Below are 20,086 nucleotides of genomic sequence, written 5' to 3'. Positions count from 1 at the left end.
ATTTTTCATAAACCATTTTACATTTGTACATTATGATGTACATATCAAAAGTTATCATGTAGTTACTAGTGACCTGTAGACGTTAAAGTGTTGCTTTTGATGGATGACTTGTCTCATTGGCAATCAAACCACATCTCCTATTTTTATATTGTGGTTAAAAAATATACTCGCAGTTCAATCGCAGTGCCATCGGGTTCTTGGAGTTGAGCTCCCTCCATTTTTGTTGGAAAATTCTGTTACTATTGTACAAATTTGGAAAAAAACTTATGAATGATAGCATGTGACCCTAATTTCATAAATTTCTGGATTGAAGGCTCTGGATTCAAATATTGAAGAAGACTGTTGTTATAATGCCTAGTACATGTACATGTATCTACAAATGTATACTACAAGGTCACTATTACCAGAAATCAATGTATATTTCATGATGCAGTGGCCTTGCATGTGCACTGCTCTTGTTTTGCTGTTCTTACATTATACCTTGTATATGTAAGTATTACAAAATATTGATGATATACAGGGTAACACTTACATACATGTATAATATATATGTGTTTGCTTTTTCATGAAATTGTTAACCATAGTTTAACTACGTGTATATCATGTACATGTACAATGTACAGTATTGCTCTTCTTTTAAAATACTTATGATGAAGTGTATAAAGCTTAGGGGCATTTATACATAATATAATTATAATAATTATTAGAACATGTACATTCACATAATTCAATTTATTTTATATTCAATCATGACTAAGTTATGAGACATGTTGAAGAAATCTGCTTCGTATACTGTAGTATTGCAGTACTTTGTACATGCACATTGATACATATGACATGTACACTTACATTTTATGTACATGATGATATGGTTACATCTTACATGTTCATACATGTACATGTACATGTAGCTTTTACAGGTACACTTTTTGTTTTCAGGGAGTTGGACTTTTTCAATGCTTCAGGAAAAAAATGATCTAAAGTTTTCACTCTTTGTTTGACTTCCCTGTAGAACATACATGTACATGTACTGTACTAAATTTTCATCCCTGATTTTCAATATGCGCTAGTGTAAAAATAATGGATAAGGCCATGGTGGTCTGACTGGTCTACAATTACAATCAAGGTGGAATTTTAATTGTTTTACCAAAGGCCTAAAATAAATAGCCCCTTTTCAGCTGTGTAGTTAATATACCTACCAAATTCATTGTAAGTCAGGTAGATTGGCAACTGCTTAGCTGACATTGTAAAAAAATACTATATGAAATATTGATCTTATAATGATACTGCATGCAAATGTGTACATTTGTGTAAATAGTCTTTCATACCAGATCTAGTAAGTAAATTGGCATGTAGACTTACAAATGTACCTTCCCTGAAGTTTTAGTCAACAAGTAAAATCAGCTGTTTTTGTACATATTCAGTTGTACATGCACTGAATGCTAAGATGTGCCAATGCTTTTTATATGACTTTAAATAAACAATTTGCGATCCTTCTTGTTGTGGTGCTGTCATCCGTGTTGTTGTTGTCTTTGTCATAATGTCATTCATAGACACTTAGGTTTTCTTCCATAACTTCGATATTTGTCTTTGGATCTTGAGTAAGTACAGTTTGTGCATTGTATTACAACAGGGTTTCAAACCACAAAAAGAAGTTGATCATTGATTTTTAGGGTTTTCCAGTTAGGATCCTGTAGTGGCCAGTATCAGGCATTTCATGAAATTTAATTGAATACATGTTCATGTACATATACATTTTCCTCAAGTACTGAAACTTGTATAAGCATATCTATGAAATACTCACAAGGTCTCAAACACTAAGAGGAAAGCTGGGGTTTGTGACTTGAGCAGTTAAGGAATTAGGGGACCAAAAAGTAGCCAGGAACAAGGTTCCATACTGTAAAGAGGTAAAGATAGGAATTTGGGGGAGTTTACCATAACCATGTAAGGAGCCTTAAAAAATGTTGGTTTCATTGCAGTAACTTCAGGTAAAGGATATATGTCTCTATGAAATTCTTATTAGGCACCCTACTTTAAAAGATTTATAGGGTAATGGCATATTCCCTTTTTAGAATAAAATTTTTTTTGGATAAACTGCTGATTTCTTTTGTCAAAAAAAATTTTAAAATTCATAAACCACTTTCATTTGGATCAGAATGCTGAACGTTTAATTGCAATCCAAATTAAGAGCTGTGTCAAGAATATGTATGGGTTACAGACCACCAATTCAACCAATGAGCATTTGGAATGTACGCAAAAATAGTCCTACGCAGGAAATTACCCCCTTTTCCTCATAGTGCTGTGAAAAAAGTTCTCATTTTATTTTAAAAACTTAAACAGTTGCTGAAAGGATAAATATTTCTGTACATTATATAAGGTGCATTTTGCTTCTTGTGATGTGAAGCCTAATCTCCATAATGATTTCTAAATATACCCCTATCTTGTGAAAACACTGAGATTTCCCATGCTATTTATAGACTCTTCACTTCCAGTGACCAGTACTGCGCTGCAAGTCTGCTAACCCCACATGCCATTCTGAGTATTGTGAGCTGACATATGTAGAATCATGCTGATATATAGTCCTCTGCAGGTTAAAGTTAAGGTAAAGTCCAGAGAAGCCATTGAATATAGTGAAATTAGCATAGAAGCCTATGGGAAGTGGAATTAGTTTATATTAAATGATCCCATCTTTGCAGGGTTTTACCTCTGCAGTCATATTAAGTTGTACACTGCGTATCATTTTAATGTTATTGTGCTGAATGTGAAACTGTTTAGAAGTGTAGCTTTTATAATACCCTGTATTTTAACTTGTATATATACATGTACATGCTGCTACTATTTCAAGGTTCTTGTAAGAACTTACATATCATCATGGTAAGAATTTGTGATTAAATTTGATTATTTGACCAAGTTTGAAATACTACTTCTATTCATCTTTTAAAATGAAATGCTAAGTTTGTCAAACTTTACATGATATAACATGTTGATAGAGACAATGTGCCATAAACCCACATACAAAATGTACATGTAACACTTGGTACTTTATTGCATCGAGCACCTATAGAGTATATAGTGAACAGAGATTCCCTGCGGATGTTTTTAGGCAAACACTCCTGACTATTATTGAGTTATAGGAATCTAAGTACATTATACCCACTTCCACCAATAAATTATGTAGGTGGCAAAGGCAACAGTGATGAATGTTGATTTTCTGTGTGATTTAATATAAAAGTATAGTGATGGCCTGTCACTTTCAAGACTGTAAATTGTAGTTACTCTTTTAGAATGTTAAAATTCATGGAGGAGATTTACTGTAGTTTGGTCTTCCTGAATGCATTACTGAAAACAGTGTCAGAATTCTAATGGAATTTTGAGTGAAAGCTTTATGAATTTTTCCATCTTACTGTATGTTACTACAGTATATGGATTTTATGAACTCATGGTTAATGCATTACAATGTTATGGATACATGTACTTTCAGTTTTTATATGTGTGTAAAGCACTTAATCAAGATAAAAGCACTCTTTTCTCTCTTTAAATCTTGTAGATAATGCCATTCAATTGTATTAAATCACAGGTTATTTCCTTTCTACTTAGGACTGTGGCAGTCTGTTTCTCAATTCCATTTAGAAAATCTCAATTATTGGAAAGAGAAAAATCTGTACAGCTTTTTCCCTTAGTAATAATTGGTTATAGGTATTCAAATCATTGCTTATTATGATGAAACCATGCATCGATCAAGATAGTTGCTTTAAAATTCTAATCAATAGAGCGATTCAGAAGCAAGAATATCAGATCATTAATTGATAAATGTTTAATTTAACCAATACAGACTAGACTGATCAACATGAAACTTGTAAAGAGTGTTCCCTGGAGTTTGTTCTAGGACAGTAATTATTGGAAAAAGAACAACTTATCTTTATAGCATCGTTGAATTAAAAATATATTTGTTTGTCTTATTGATTTGGCTGATGTTGTATGGTCTCTGTCTATAGGATATCCTTTTATGTTCGTTTTCCAAATGATGAAACAATTTGATTTTTGCATTCTGTAGAAAGGATGCTTAAATGTGTATAATTGCTTTGGCTTCTTTTATATGCAAATTGGTCACAGTTTGTCATTATCTCTATAGTTTTGCATGAGATTTTCTAGATAAGTATGAACATTTATGTATGTATTAGGAGATCTGAGGAAAAAGGATAAAATCAGAATGCATACAAGTATATTACATTCATGTATACATATTATTTTAAGGAATCTTTGGATTGATTTGACTGGATGAAAAAAAAATATGGTTAAGGCACAGAGCAAAACTTTTTTATTAAGCTTATAAATAAAATAAAATACATGTATGTGTGAATAGTTTTTTGAATGAAGAAATCTTTTTTGTTTTGTAATTGTTTATTTTTTTGCAGAATGCTTGCATGTACATGAATTACTTCCTTAAGTGATCAAATGCCATGACTAATCAGGGATTATCCTTGGATGGACCCTTTCAATTTTACGGGAAAATGTGTTGAGATAGAATCAGACTGGTCATTTATTTTGCTGGGCCCCTTGTTAAGGCACCAAAATAAACCATTTATTTATCCTATATGACAGTATTAAGAGATTTCTGGCCCATTTAAATTTTGGAAGGGGCCATCTTTTTTTTCAATTGCCCCACTGAAATCCGGAATATTTCCATAGGCTCCTATATAAAATAGGCCCTTGGCCCACCTTATGAGCCCATAATGGTCTAAAGCCAGGAAAACCCATGTGATTTTATTCATTGCATACAGGCTAAAAACCACTAATTCCACTTCCCATAGGCTTCTATGCTAATTTCACAATATTCAATGGCTTCTCTGGACTTTACCTTAACTTTAACCTGCAGATGACTATATATCAGCATGATTCTACATATGTCAGCTCACAATCCTCAGAATGGCATGTGGGGTTAGCAGACTTGCAGTGCAGTACTGGTCACCGGAAGTGAAGGGTCTATAAATAGCATGGGAAATCCCAGTGTTTTCACAAGATAGGGGTACATTTAAAAATCATTATGGAGATTAGGCTTCACATCACAAGAAGCAAAATGCACCTATAAAATGTACAGAAATGTTTTTCCTTTCAGAAACTGTTTAAATTTTTTAAATAAGATGAGAACTTTTTTCACAGCACTATGAGGAACAGGGGTAATTTCTGCGTAGGACTATTTTTGCGTACGTTCCAAATGCTCATTGGTTGAATTGGTGGTCTGTAACCTAAAGAGTCACTTTTTGTCTTAGAAAAAATTAATAACTATACAGGTATCTTCCTACACACATACTGAATGCATCTGCAAAGTTTCAGTGAAATGTGACAAGCACTTTTTTAAATATTTGATTTTTAAATATAGGGTAACCAAGTTGTGCGAGCAAAAAAGTGACAATATTCTACCATACTGAAATGCATTAAATATTTGCAAAGAACTTTTTCTGACTTTTCAGATAAAAAATATCAACCACAACTTGTTTTTTAACAATATTAATGAAGAAATAGTTTTAAAAGTAATCCTTTTCTGAGAAATTGGTCTATTTTTAAAAATTTATTTCTGACATGCCTCCCCCTTTTTCTTGATCACATGTCAAAAATCCTAAATCTTTAAATTTTCACAAAAGGTGATATATTTGGCTTTAAATTTGTAAATACAGTGTTTTCACATTAAAACATGACCAGTAAAGGGCACCTAAAGCAAAAAAAGTGCTCAATAATGGATTTTCCATGTTGCCATAGGGGAATGCTTATATGGCCTTAACCGCAGTAATGAAAGTGAGTTTTTCCTCATTTCTAACCTAATTTTTGCTCAAATCTACACAAAACTTGATTTCAAGTGCTTATTACTACCATATTTAGGTAAATATAGCCCTCAAAGTTTAATATTTGATATTTTTACTAAATTTTCTACACTTTTTACAAGATAGGACATAAAAATCAGCCAAAAAGACCAATTTTCCATAATTTGGACCTATAACTTAAAAAAATGCATATTTTGAAGGATTTTTGTAGTGTATTCCTGTCATGGCAAAGTTAACAAGATCTTCAAGTAGTTTAAAGCTATTTCAAGAAACTTTTCATTTTGCCATGGCTTCAGCTTAAGGCTAAAAACCACTAATTCCACTTCCCATAGGCTTCTATGCTAATTTCACAATATTCAATGGCTTCTCTGGACTTTACCTTAACTTTAACCTGCAGATGACTATATATCAGCATGATTCTACATATGTCAGCTCACAATCCTCAGAATGGCATGTGGGGTTAGCAGACTTGCAGTGCAGTACTGGTCACCGGAAGTGAAGGGTCTATAAATAGCATGGGAAATCCCAGTGTTTTCACAAGATAGGGGTACATTTAAAAATCATTATGGAGATTAGGCTTCACATCACAAGAAGCAAAATGCACCTATAAAATGTACAGAAATGTTTTTCCTTTCAGAAACTGTTTAAATTTTTTAAATAAGATGAGAACTTTTTTCACAGCACTATGAGGAACAGGGGTAATTTCTGCGTAGGACTATTTTTGCGTACGTTCCAAATGCTCATTGGTTGAATTGGTGGTCTGTAACCTACACATTCACCTACACAGATCGAAGTCAGTAAAACTGATTGCCAGTAAGGAGATTACCTTCATTTAAGTATCTATCTTTCTATTAATACCAGTTCAAAGAGTTTCAGTGAATTTTACTGTGTCTTTCTATTCTTTAAAACCTCTTATTGATATTGAAGCAGTGAATTCCTGATTATCATGGCATTATGTCTTAAAGTCTGTAATTTATAACTTACTGTAGGAGTCAATCCATAATTGTTACTAGATACATTGACATGTAGCATGTTATAAAATTATGTGAGTAGGAGGCTTTGTAAAGAAAAATTAAAAATCCATTTGCTGGTAGTTTAGCTGTCAAAATGTGGGTATTTTTACATTTCTGTATACAACTGGATTTGTTGGAATACTCACTATAAAAATGTTTTACATGTGTATACATGTTGCACATACATTTGTATGGTACTTTGTTTTTAGATAACCATGAAAATGACTGTATGAATGTGTTTTCTTAAAAGTCCATTTCTATTACAAAGTTGAGCAAATTTGGGTGGTATTGTAATTTTTGGTTTCACATTTTCAAAGACTTTTAAAATTGTTCATCAAAAAATCATATTACACATATATTTTTATACCCCATGCAATGAAGTTTCGTAGGGTATGTTTTTGACCTGTCCATCTGTTAGTCCGTCGGTCCATCTTCAGGACTTTTATATCTAAATGCTTGCAGATATTGACATGATTTTTCGTGATAAGGTACAGGTTAAATTTAACTTTCGTTCTACTCCAATGATATTTACAGAAATTATAGGCCTTGAACATAGCAAAATTCACAGAAATAACAGTTTTCCAGACTTATTTTTAAATGCTTGCAGATATTGACATGATTTGTGGTGTATAAGTTCACCATGATAAGTTACAGGTCAAGTTTAACTTTCGTTCCACTCCGATGATTTTTACCAAAATTATGGGCCTTGAACTTCACAAAATTCACAGAAATAACAGTTTTCCTGACTTTTTTTCTAAATGCTTGTAGATATTGACATGATTTTTGGTATATAAATTCACCATGATAAGTTACAGGACAAGTTTGTAGTTGGTTCTACTCCAATGATTTTTACAGAAATTACGGGCCTTGAACTAAATTCAAAGAAATAAATGTTTTTCAGACTTTTTTTCTAAACACTTGCAGATTATGACATGATTTATGGTATGATAAGTTAAAGGTCAAGTGTATGTTCCGCTATGATGTTATTTACTTTGGATTAACTGGAACTCAAAGAAATCACAGTCTGGAGTTTGAAACTACCATTCTGAGTAATAGAATTTAGTAAGAAGCTGAAGGTCTAAAGCCTAAAAAACATTCTGATTTCTTTTTTGATCGTGGTCCTCGTACATGTATTTCTCTTACAAATTTACTTGAGTATCCAACGTGGGGTATGTGAGTGTGCTCACTAAGGTTCTTTAATTATACATAATGTGGAAGTTTTACAAACAGTTTTACCTGTTCAAAAATTAAAAATGATACAAGACATGATCAGTATGTTCAATCATATGTCAAAATCTGATATTCTTTCCCTACCGGTGCACCTGGTCCATGCTCCCAGTTTTTAGTGGAGTCCGAGTTGCTCATTTACTTTTGTTACTTTGTAAGTATGGTTTTGGTTACTTAATGTTCTTTGTTGTGTATGTCTGTTTTCCATGTCTGGTCTTTGTCCCTGGATTACATTCTTTTGATTACCGCTATAACCTTGGTTCTCTTGATTACTTTTTTACCTGAACATTGCTTTTTTTCTAGGTTATTCTTCCCACAACTGGATTATCTCCCTTTTCACATGAATGTTTTACATACAAATAATATGATTACCAATTGTTATTTATAAATGTTCCAAATTTAGTTTGTTCCAGCATAGCATCTCTTCTTGATTCTTTTGACCTTGGCCAATTAGGTGATATTTATTTTGGAGGCTTTAAGGAACATTTTTGGAGATTGATTATTAAAATTCCAATTTTTTTTCTGAACTAGGTGCACATAGAAAGCATCCTCAAGACATGTTATACACATGGTATTCTCTGATAAGGCAGTAGAAGTAATACCATTGTTGTAAATGAAGGGAAATCAATGACAAGACAACACACCGAAACAAAAAATAAATAAAGAACAAAGTATACAAGACAGAAAATCAAAAAGTACAAATGTATGCACAGAAGGTCAAGCAGTACCATTTCCACTAAAATCTGTGGTGACCTTAGGTGTATTTGAAGGGTAATCAGTTACTCTTTAAATTTAGACGATGACCCACAAATATCCATGTTTTGACAATAATTTTTCAACAATTACTTTTTGGGAGAATTTACCTATTGAAGAATTAAAATATGTAATTTTGATGAAAAAAGAAATCTTCGAAATCTTCTGTAATATTGACTTTCTTATACAAATGTCAATTATTAAGAGTCAAGCCTACAAGTTGATGTAGTGATAAGGAAAAATGCATATTTATCTAGTCTTAATAAAAATGAATTCCTTAGAATGTTTCTGTAACCATGGTAATCTCTCAATAAATTGTTTTTCTATTTCTTCCCTAAGGGAAATAGCTCAGACTAAAGTTTGTTAATGGTTAATGAAAAGCCAGTAATATTTTACAAACCCTTAGAGTTATAGCATCTTATATATTTAGCATTGAAAAATTACACTTGAGATCTTTCATGTGGGTGATAATAGCTGGACAGTGTCTTAAAAATATTCTGCTTGACTGTAATGGTAAATAAGGACTTATACAAACTATTGTGCATTGCAGCAGTCTGTTTAAAGTGTGCTGGACATTTTATAATCTATTGAAAACTAATACCATTTCCAGCTAGTCACCACAAGACATTATCATGTACAGCTGTGGTAAACCATTTGTGAAGCAGAAAAAATCAGCAGTTTATTATCTTATTCCTCCCATTATACATGTATGGATAAACTTAAAGTATGAGTCTTAATCTGGCTGGTGCTACTTACAAAGGCATGTTCACAAATATATTGGAAATGATTATTTATATTTTTTTGATAAACTGTCTTGAATAGAGTTATCTTTCCTGAGAGTAGGTTTTTCATTAAAACAAAAAAAAAAATGATCTTTTTCAGAGTAAGAAAATCATTAGTCGTTTTCTTGTCCACCTCAGTTAATTTCTTCGTTAAAATCTAACAATCATATTTTACAGCTATGAAAACTATTGAAACTGAAATATCCATACCTTCCCTAAACAAAGATTACTCAAATAATAAACGATAACACTTCCTACCGAAGGAATATGAATACCCACACAATTTTAATATATAGATAACCTGGCATTTCTAGAACATTCATTATTTGGTTTCTTGAATACCAAACAAACTTACGTTGACTGTGAACTGGCTTAAAATTCTCTCCTTGTGTTCTAATTTAGTTCTATAATAAACTTTTTTAAACACAAAAATCAGAGAGCTTATGAAAAAGCTAAAAAATTACAATGTCAAAGCTAATAATGTTTTCATTAGACTACATGGACATTTGTACTTTAATACTGACATACATGTACATGTATGAATCTTTAATGGGGTTTCCCTACTACAAAATTGGAACTTTGCTTAATGTATATCATTGTAGCTACTAAATGTACAGTATACTTAATTAGTGATAAATTTGGCACTGATTTAATAAACGGGATTTTTATTTGTTCCTTAATTTATGAACATATGGCTCTTTGAAACTAGTAAGCTTATACAAGTAGAGGTTTCTTATCTGAGCTATCATGTTTCATCATTACTAGAAGAATGGATTATCTAAGGGAATAAAATGTCTACAAACTCAAAACACAAAATGAAATGTAAGTTTATTTGTTTATGTTGTACAGATTGAAATGTGGATTGATCTCATTTCGATATCTGCTATTACATGTTTACATGTACATGTATATGTACTTTTATGTTAAGTGAAAGGAAACAGTGGTCCTGTATTTTAATGTCCCGGTTTATTTGTTAGTGCCTTGTTTGTATAATTTACTGCTTTGATTTAAAGAAAAGTTCTAAATATAGATTTTATAACTACATGGTACATAACATGTGTACAATATTGTGTAGCTTTGTTTGAAAGTAATTTTACTTGATGAACTGCCACAATAGTGTTCCCTGCACTTTTGGAAACAGCAGGGGGTAATTCAGGTAGAATGTTAGAAGCAAATTTGAAGGCATATCATGCTAGCATTAACGTCTGTTACTGAAAAATTGACAAAAAAAGCAAGTTACTTATGAAAGCCATCAAAAGAGCATGGCACCTGTGCCCTCCCAAAACTGCCTCTTTGGAACATTACACAAAAATAGAAAGAAAGTTCTTTAGTTTTATATACAAATTTAGTGTTAATGGTTGTCATTATTGTGGTTTGATTTCAACAGAGAAGTTTTTGCCTGACCATATCACAAAAGCCACAAGCTACCAAAAAGGATCTGAAGTAATCTGCATTCAAGGGAGTCTGATTAAAAAGCAAAAATAAATCTTGTTACCAGTTAACAAATTATTTTTAAAAAAAGAAAAAGAACTTTACCTAGACCCCAGTTTGGTATTGCTATCATAAAATTTACTGTTTTATTAAAGTGTTCCATATAAACCATATTGTCACAGCCTTAGATCCCATTGAAAAAAATATGTACCATTATGTACAGTATGCAATGATGAAAAGAGTGAATGAATTAATTTTTAATGCCATCATCCAACGAAAATGTTGTTTTAATCCTCTCATTGAAATACTGTATTGCACATATGTACTATTTGTTGAACCCTTAATTACATTTTTGTGACAAGTGATAGAGAATTTGTTTGTAACACCTCAAACACAACAACTGACAGCATTCCCTAATATTGACAAAAAGTACCATTAATAAATCAATAGTTTTTTCAAAGATCATAATTATGTGGCAGGAATAATGAACTTGAAATATTATGTAGTCATAGAAAATTATAATTATTGACACAACTGATCTGACATCCCTCCTGTGATGAAACATTTATTGACGATCTGATTCTAAATCTCCAGCATCAAGAATTGATTCAGTTGCGGGAGTAAGAATTTTGGAAATCAATGTATTTATATTGGAATATTGTTCCATTGAACGAATCGCCTAGGTTACAATGGGAGAAAATGTATTCAGAAGAATCAATTAATGGATTTTTTCTATAGAATGCATTTTCCTCTGGAATACCCTGAATCCTTGCACTGAGGCTTTAGCATAATGTAAGTAAATATAATTTCATTGATTTTCTTACAAATTTTCCATTTCTCTATTAGTGTGGTAGCCATATTTGTCCGATTCATGGAATAGGTCTTCTACTAGTAACGTTGGTTGGACAATCAAGATGGCTGAGGTATAGAGATTTTCTACTTTTTTCTTTAGTGCTGTAATTTCATTTCCTCAAAAGGTCTCATTAGGTTACTCCTTGTCGTCTGCTATTTGTATTCTTTCTTAAGATTTTCAGCACCCAAAGACATTTTGGTTATGGAGAATATTGTTTAAAGATTTCTGTTCTACTACAAAAGTTGTATTGATCAAAGTTTGTTTGCCTGCAACAACTTCAGGCAAAATATGCAAAAAAATTATGGTATTAATTGTAACAAGATATATTTGCTATGCTGAAAATGAACTTGAAAAAAAATTCAACGGTGTATATGATGAAACTCATCATTAAAATGAACACACTGTATGGCCTTTATCACTTGATACCATGCAATATTAATGACACTGTGTGTAGTTTATTTTGCATGATCGAACTTCGTTACTGATGCCTTAATGCCACCCAAAGGGTATATTAGCTAGGCATGCAAGGCAGAAGGAGGTTATTTGAGGTTGACTTTGTATGACAGAGAGGCTGTGTGATGTTGATTTTGTGTGCCAGATAGGCTATTTGAGGTTGTTTTGTATGCAGAGAGGCTATTTGAGATTGACTTTGTATGACATGGTGACTGTGTAAAATTGAAATAACTATGCATGCTTATTGAGGTTGACTAGAGTGAATATAGCAAGAATGCTGTCTAGGTTTGATAGAAAAGGAAAAAAAAAACTATTCAAGATATAGATCTAGAGAATAAAAAGTTGTGTTGTTTTAACAGGGATTGGATATGACAGGTATAGTACATTGTGTAGCAGTATGATTGTTCCTGGTTAATTGTATATTACAGAAAGCCTCTGTTCATTCGTTGGTTTGTTTAATGGTTGTTCCTGGTTAATTGTATATTATAGAAAGTCTTAAATTGTCATTGGTTGGTTTGTTTACTGGTTGTTCCAGGTTGATTGCATATTACAGAATGCCTTTTGTCATTGGTTGGTTTGTTTAATGGTTGTTCCAGGTTGATTGCATACTACAGAAAGCCTTTTGTCGTTGGTTGGTTTGTTTAATGGTTGTTCCAGGTTGATTGTATATTACAGAAAGCCTTTTGTCGTTGTTTGTTTTGTTTAATGGTTGTTCCAGGTTGATTGCATATTGCATAAAGCCTTTTGTCATTGGTTGGTTTGTTTAATGGTTGTTCCTAGTTGATTGTAATCACTCTGTATGGCTGCAGGGCTGCTGTAGCAATAGAAGTTTTACTGTGTAGTCCATTTCTGAAGTTTTACTGAAGTTGACATACACATACATGTTAGCTTCTAGGTAATAGTACCTAAAAATTCATAATAAAAACACACTAATTTTTCAAATTGCAAAATTACTATCCACAAGGGCATTTGACAAATTAATTAAAAGTAAGCAATATTTAAAATTAAGGTGATTTTAGTTGGTTGTATACATGTAGTAGTTGTCAGTGTGTACATACATGTAATATGTAAAATGTAATTATGCTACTATAGCATTAGAATGGCCAAATATTTACACAGGAACATAAATAGTATTTGCAAGTACTGTAAGCCAACTAAAATCTTGTTAGGTCACTTAAAGTCAGTATTATTAAGCCTTAATTTAAGGACACTTACAACAATTTAAGTTTTATTTAATAACTTTATGTTATCTTAACAAGATAGCTACAGATTGTTGAAAGAGGCAGTTCAAAATTCTTATTGTACTCTATAATGATACATGCTAGAAATAGTTGAGACTCATTGTATTATTCCTCCTATAACTCCTTTTGGGTCTTTTATAGAAAGTCTGAGAATCTAGTTATTTTCAATCGGTAAATTTATAATTGAATAAAACCTTTTAGCGTCTGTGACCTTCTCTGATTATCAAGGGAATGTCCAATATTGACTGATGTCACATTAGTCTGGTTTGGACATTAGTCTGGTTTGGACGTTAGTCTGGTTTGGACATGCAAATGTCAAGTTTTGTATATTTTCTTGATATAGTTTTTTTTTAATACAAAATTGAATAAATAGAATAAGGATTCTGGGTAGTTGGTGAAACAACCTTAGGTTTGATACTTGTAGCTTTAACCTTTAGTAGAGGTCCTGTCAAAGACATCTCTTTCAAATATCTACAGTATTTACAGTTTAGTAGAGGTCTTGTCAAAGATATCTCTGTCAAATATCTATTTACAGTTTAGTAGAGGTCCTGTCAAAGATATCTCTGTCAACTATCTATTTACAGTTTAGTAGAAGTCCTGTCAAAGACACTTCTGTCAAATATCTGTTTATAGTAGTCAACCAATGCATGGTTTGAGAGAAACAAATGGATTATGATGTTAATAAGTTTTTGTATTGTCGGTCAAATTTCACATCAGGGACGACGGGCATGATTAATTTCAACAGTAATAATCAAGCTAGTTGGGTCCACGGTGAATCCACCCCTTCCTCTACTTGTCAACCAAAATATGATTTTCAGCTATCCTTATACCTCCCATTTACAAATCTTTTTGTTGCTAAAAAATAAACTTCTTATACCTCGTTGAGGCAAAAGTCCATTAGCTGAAAATCATATTTTGGTTGTTGATTTGGGGGGTGGGGAGGTAGGTGCACAGGTTATCTCAGCCCACGTACGGTTATTGATTATTAATTGATTACATTACAATGATGCAATTTATGATTACTTTTGATTACTTTCAAATACAATACCAAGAAGGCAACAAAAATTATATAATGCTCAACATATTTATACAGAGAACAAAAAACATTCAATTTCAAATGCCAGATCAAAGTGTAATTCAATCAGAGTTGCACTTTATCATTATCATCTGTCAGGTTCAATCGTCAACAGAATAGGCCCACAGCAGAGCTAAGCTTGTCGTAAAAGGCAACTGAATGGTGCTCAAAATTCTGGTCTGGGGCAAGGGCACTCTGCCCACAGAGCAACTAGGTTGTGTGCCTTAGGTGGTGGAATGGGGTACCCCTGGCATGTTACATGCTGGGGTCATCAGGCCATGATACGGAAAACCTGACCACAAACCATAGCGGTGCAACATGTTGGGAAAGATGCCTTCGTTCCTCGCACGTAAAAGAATCCTTTTGTGATATTCTTTCGAAGTAGGAACCATTGGGCTCTGCCACAGGAGGATAAATCTCCCTATTTCCAGTGGCAATCAAAATTTGTCGACCCTAATATCTTTTAGTCCCATCTCATTTTTCATCTCATTATCATTTCATGTTCATTTTATCATCCATTTCATGTTCATTGCCTGAATATAGCTGAAATATTGCTGATTAGGCATTAATCCCCAACAATCAATCAATCAGTCTTTATCATTGTCGTAATGTTTATAAGTCTTGTAAAGTATGGAAAGTGGGGATTATATATTCCAGCATCCATGTGCCCAAATACATCATTAATATCCTTTTGCTTTATTTAATTTCTTTGCCATAAACTAGGCAAGGTTTCTGATTTTTCTGTTCAGTTTCATTGTCATATTAATACTGTTCATTTCAATGTTTCCTTTGAAAAAGGAAGAAAATTGTGTTACTTTTTTTCTTTTTTGTATAACTTACTTCAAATAAACAAGTACCATCTGTAAAAAAAAGAGATAGCCAATGCAGTAAAATTTTGTTATATTATTACTTATAATTTTCTACATTTCATTCAGGAAATAACATATGACACACAATTTCAATTTTCAATGTAGTTTTTTTGAACGCCACTAAAATATCAGTATTTGGCCCAGAATTGTGATCAGGTGACTTACGTTTCCATAGAGGAGCATCTTAAAGGTCAAAGGATAAAAAGCTAAACTATACCGACTGTGTCGGAAAAACTACAAATTTCAAACTTTTAAAATGGTCGTTTAGTTAATCAGTACAATTACAGTAACAAACCATTGTTTTAAGTCGTAATTAAGTCATAAATATGACAGGTGTGAAGTAAGGTCTCAGGTTATATCGCAGAGATTTCATGGTTTGAAACTTTAATTAATGAAAGGGCTTATTAAAACAGACTATCTACATGTACATGTACCCTCAGGCCCAATTTGTTTGACCTTTGTAAATTGAGAGATATTTTTCAATTTCAATTGAAGAAAACATGTTTTGTAACTGTACTAATTGGTTTTATAGTGTTAAATATCAGCACACTGTTCTTGGTATATTTTGTTTACAATGAATACTTTTCAATCATACATATACATTGGTCAATGATATGAAGTCAAACTAATACTAAATATTTTCAAAAATAATAAATTTAAAATGAAAAACCCCACATATATATACACTGTGACTTTATTTCCTGTGACTTTATATCCATGACTTTTTTTTCTGTGACTTTTTTTCTTACATTCATTTAAAATCATTATGAATCTTTGTGTTTGAGACTTTTATTCAAACATTATGTTATTGAAAATTACACAAGTGCACTCCTTTTAAAACCAAATGTTCCAAAATGTAATCGATTGTAATTGAAAAATAATCAATGATTACAGAGCTTTGAGAAGCTGTAACAGATTAAATTACAATTAAAATTAATGTCAATTACTTATATGTATTACTTTCGATTACACACTATGTTTTAATCAATAACAATCAATTAAGATGACTGATTACGATTACCCCAACCCTGTTTCACATACACAGTATTTCGAATGTTGAAAATTATCAGTGTAGGACAGGTGTTCCATTCGCATAGGTTCAAAACACATTTACCAGTAAATTGATTTAAAGGGACTTTAAAAAGTGCTTGGTTAAGACAAGGTTTCAGAATAAACAGAGTATGGTTTAGACATGGTTTCAGAATAAACAGTTTTGGTTTAGACAGGGTTTCAGAATAAAGTTTGGTTTAGACAGGGTTTCAGAATAAACAGTTTTGGTTTAGACAGGGTTTCAGAGGAAACAGAGTTTTGGTTTAGACAGGGTTTCAGAATAAACAGTTTTGGTTTAGACAGGGTTTCAGAGGAAACAGAGTTTTGGTTTAGACAGGATTCACTGTACAGTCAGAATTTACAGTTTTATTCATGAGTTAAGGGACGTAGTGAGCATCAGTCATAAATGCATGTCATATGATATACTTGTGTTTTCAATTTTTTTTGGATTTCAAATTTTACATTTCCAAGTTGATAAAAAAAAAGTTGGGGATTTCACAATTTATGATTTTTTTCAGCAATTTACAGGAAATCTTTATCTGTTGACATAATTAGCTCCCTCTGTTTTTAGAAATAATTACCTGTAGTTCTTCTTTTCTTGGTTTCTCGGCGGTATTTTCCAAATTTGGCATATCAAAACCTTAAAAGTATAACATATTCAACTTAAATTACTAGTAATCTATTTTTATTTAAAGCCATATTTACCTTAAACAAAATTCGGTAAATTAAAACAGGGAATGAAGGCAAATCTTTGGTTATATTTATAAACCATTGTAATTTAAGCTTTCCATGTAAAGATATCAACCAATCCAAGAATAGATTTTTGCTTTTGTATATCTTTAATGCCCACATGCTTAGATAATTTACTGCAAGTTGTGGTAAGTGAACTGCAGGCAGTTGTTATCTGATCTTATCTTGTGTTAAATCAGATTGTAAAACGAAATAAACACAATGCAATAATATGCTAGAACATGCTGTTTTGATGCCAAATATTTCTGATGATTTTTTCTAGTTGTACATGAATATATTGACCAAGTAAATTTTTATCAAAACCATGTGTATCATGCTACAGTTTTTGCATTGAGAGGCATATTTCAAATGTTTACAGACAATATATTTTTACAGTTGACAACAACTTCAGCTTAATGCAAGTCTATAGCAAATAAGATTTCCCTTTGAATCTTAAAAACAGTGCATTACCAGCATAGTTTTTACGAATTTATTCACATGCTAGGAGGGTGCTAAGAGGGGGTAAATAGTTTTCAGGTGTCTGCCTGTACAATTTTTGTCTGTCTGTCAACAACTTTTTGATTACAGTTTTCTCTGTAACTTACTTATCACAATCACTTACTATTTTGACAGTAGCTTTATATAGGCCACCCTTCCTTCAATCTATCCATCCCCAGACCTTTTCTAGATGATAACATAAGAACAGATCAATTAAATTTTTTTAAACTTTCCACTCATGTGTAGTACATGTACCATAATATACAGGTTTAGCTCAGTTTTTAGCAAAATCCAAAGGTAGTTTTGAAGTAAGGCTATTTTGAATATTTTGAACTTTTTGCCACCCCACTTTTTTCACGATTACATGGCGAAGTATCGCTGAATGTTTCATTAATGTCCCCTCTTTTTGTGTTAACTGAAATGCCTTTTTGTATATTCCTGTACAAGCTACTTGTTAATTAAGTGAAGGAAAAATTCTCATAATTTAATTTTCTTCGACGGTAAAATCACTCCTTGTTTAATGATTTTAAGTATAGATTGTCTTTTCCTTGTTCCATATATATATACCCTCAGGAGGAACTAACTTGACAAATTAATGGGTGGTTTTAATTTTTACAAAGCTTGATCTGGAATTTCTGCAAAATCAATAATCTTCCTTGAATTATTCCAAACAAACTGCAACTTGCTGAGCATGAACCATTCTCTTAACTAGAGAAAAATACTTCAGGGATCAATCTTAATTAGGTCGTCTTTATTGGTGTTGAAATCAGAACCTTTGGAATAGAACAATCAGATTAGTAAGAAATGGTATGAAGTTCCTACATCTCTCCCATAATTCCTTCCATTCCTCTATCAAAAGGAGTTTGTCTGCTATTGATTTGCATCAAACTTGGTCTATTGAATGTAAACATAGTTTGATTAAATCCAGTGTCATGTTTTATTGTCACTTAACCTGTCTTAGGTTTTTGTTGTTTATTAGCTGACATCATGAAATATTAAAGCATAGAAAACAGAGGAAATTAGATTTGTACTTTGAACTGAAGGTGAAATTGGAATCGGCTGTTAGTCATTGTGTAATAACTCAATAATGCTTTAGCATCCTGGCAAGATTTATCATCTGAAGCTTTTTGAACATATTTTTTAGTCTTAAAATTGGCATTGTTGGTCTATTTTGGTAATCTGATTGCTCTTATGCAATTTTCTATATTGATTGAAGTCAAATTTATATGAATTTTTCTGTCCTCTGTTATAGGGCATTATTTTCTCAGTAAATTTTAAGCTTTTTCATGTCACAAACAACTACAATTTTTTCTTCATTCTTGGTCATAAAGAAAAGAGTCAATCCTTATTATACAGTGTAGCCTGTATAAAATAAACCCATTTTGGACTAAACATTTTGTTAAGTTGATGCATATGTTTGTTTTACACAGGTTCAAAACGCATCAAAGTAACTATGACTAATTTCATTCTGTTTCCAATGAAAGCTTGAGAAGCTTTGTTGAAATTGAATATGATACAAACATGTCACTGATTTCAAGAGTAATGTCCCTTACCCCAGGTTTACCTCTTTAAGGGGACTTCATATGTTTATTGGCAAGTTTCTTATTTATCCAGTGTTGGGTTGAAATAAGTTTCAATGAATAGACAATAGTAGTCTGGTGACATGAGTTAAAAAAGATAAGGCAGAGAATCCCTAAAGCCTAGTATTCCCCTATGTTGCAGTTAAGCAGTCTAACCTTTGATGCATACATCTATGCTGCCTTTAACTTTCTACCTGAATTTAGGAATATAAACCTAAAACATTCATCAAAATATTAAAAATCAAGTCCAGAAAGTAAGAAAAGAAAATTTACTGGGTGTTTTGTATATATATATATATATATATATATATATATATATATATATATTTGCTACTTTGTACATTATGCATCTTAATTAGACTTTTGATTGTCATTTCTTGAACCCCTATTTTTTTGGCGAATATTTGACTTTCACTAATTTGATTGAGTATCTAAATTTGGTATTTATTTTATATAACACAACCAATTTTCAATGTTGAGATGATCTGGTAACTGTCATGTATGCTCAGTTCAATTTGTTGCCTAATTTTTATGACTGACCATAAGATTTGCATTCCATAATTTTAACCAATTATCCACCACACCCACTAATCAATTACTCAGACAGTAGATTAAGATGGATGATATTGTGGACTTAGGCTTAGTTTAGATTTATCAACACTAGAATTAATTGAATGATGATCTCATTGCGGTTGGATACTGTTTTATTACAA

At 31.9% G+C, this 20,086-nt stretch overlaps 1 protein-coding gene across 5 annotated transcripts in view; it reads left to right on the top strand.

The window, feature by feature from the left end:
• Positions 1 to 20,086, top strand: part of LOC148625160 (uncharacterized) — a 47,568-nt gene that overhangs the window by 16,571 nt on the left and 10,911 nt on the right. The window contains exon 1 of one of the 5 annotated variants that reach the window (XM_088568474.1): positions 10,874 to 11,817. The exons of 3 other annotated variants lie outside the window; for them this stretch is intronic. The gene's annotated coding sequence lies outside the window, so the exon portion shown is untranslated. Of the gene's footprint in view, positions 1 to 10,873; positions 11,818 to 11,864; positions 11,949 to 20,086 lie in introns of those variants that run through there. One more of the 5 variants, XM_088568476.1, reaches the window with a different exon arrangement.

Source organism: Perna viridis, chromosome 2 (genome assembly GCF_037379345.1).
Source record: "Perna viridis isolate PV_CMFRI_1.1 ecotype Kerala chromosome 2, ASM3737934v1, whole genome shotgun sequence".
Lineage (NCBI taxonomy): Eukaryota > Metazoa > Mollusca > Bivalvia > Mytilida > Mytilidae > Perna > Perna viridis.
This window is presented reverse-complemented; position numbering and strand designations above follow the sequence as displayed.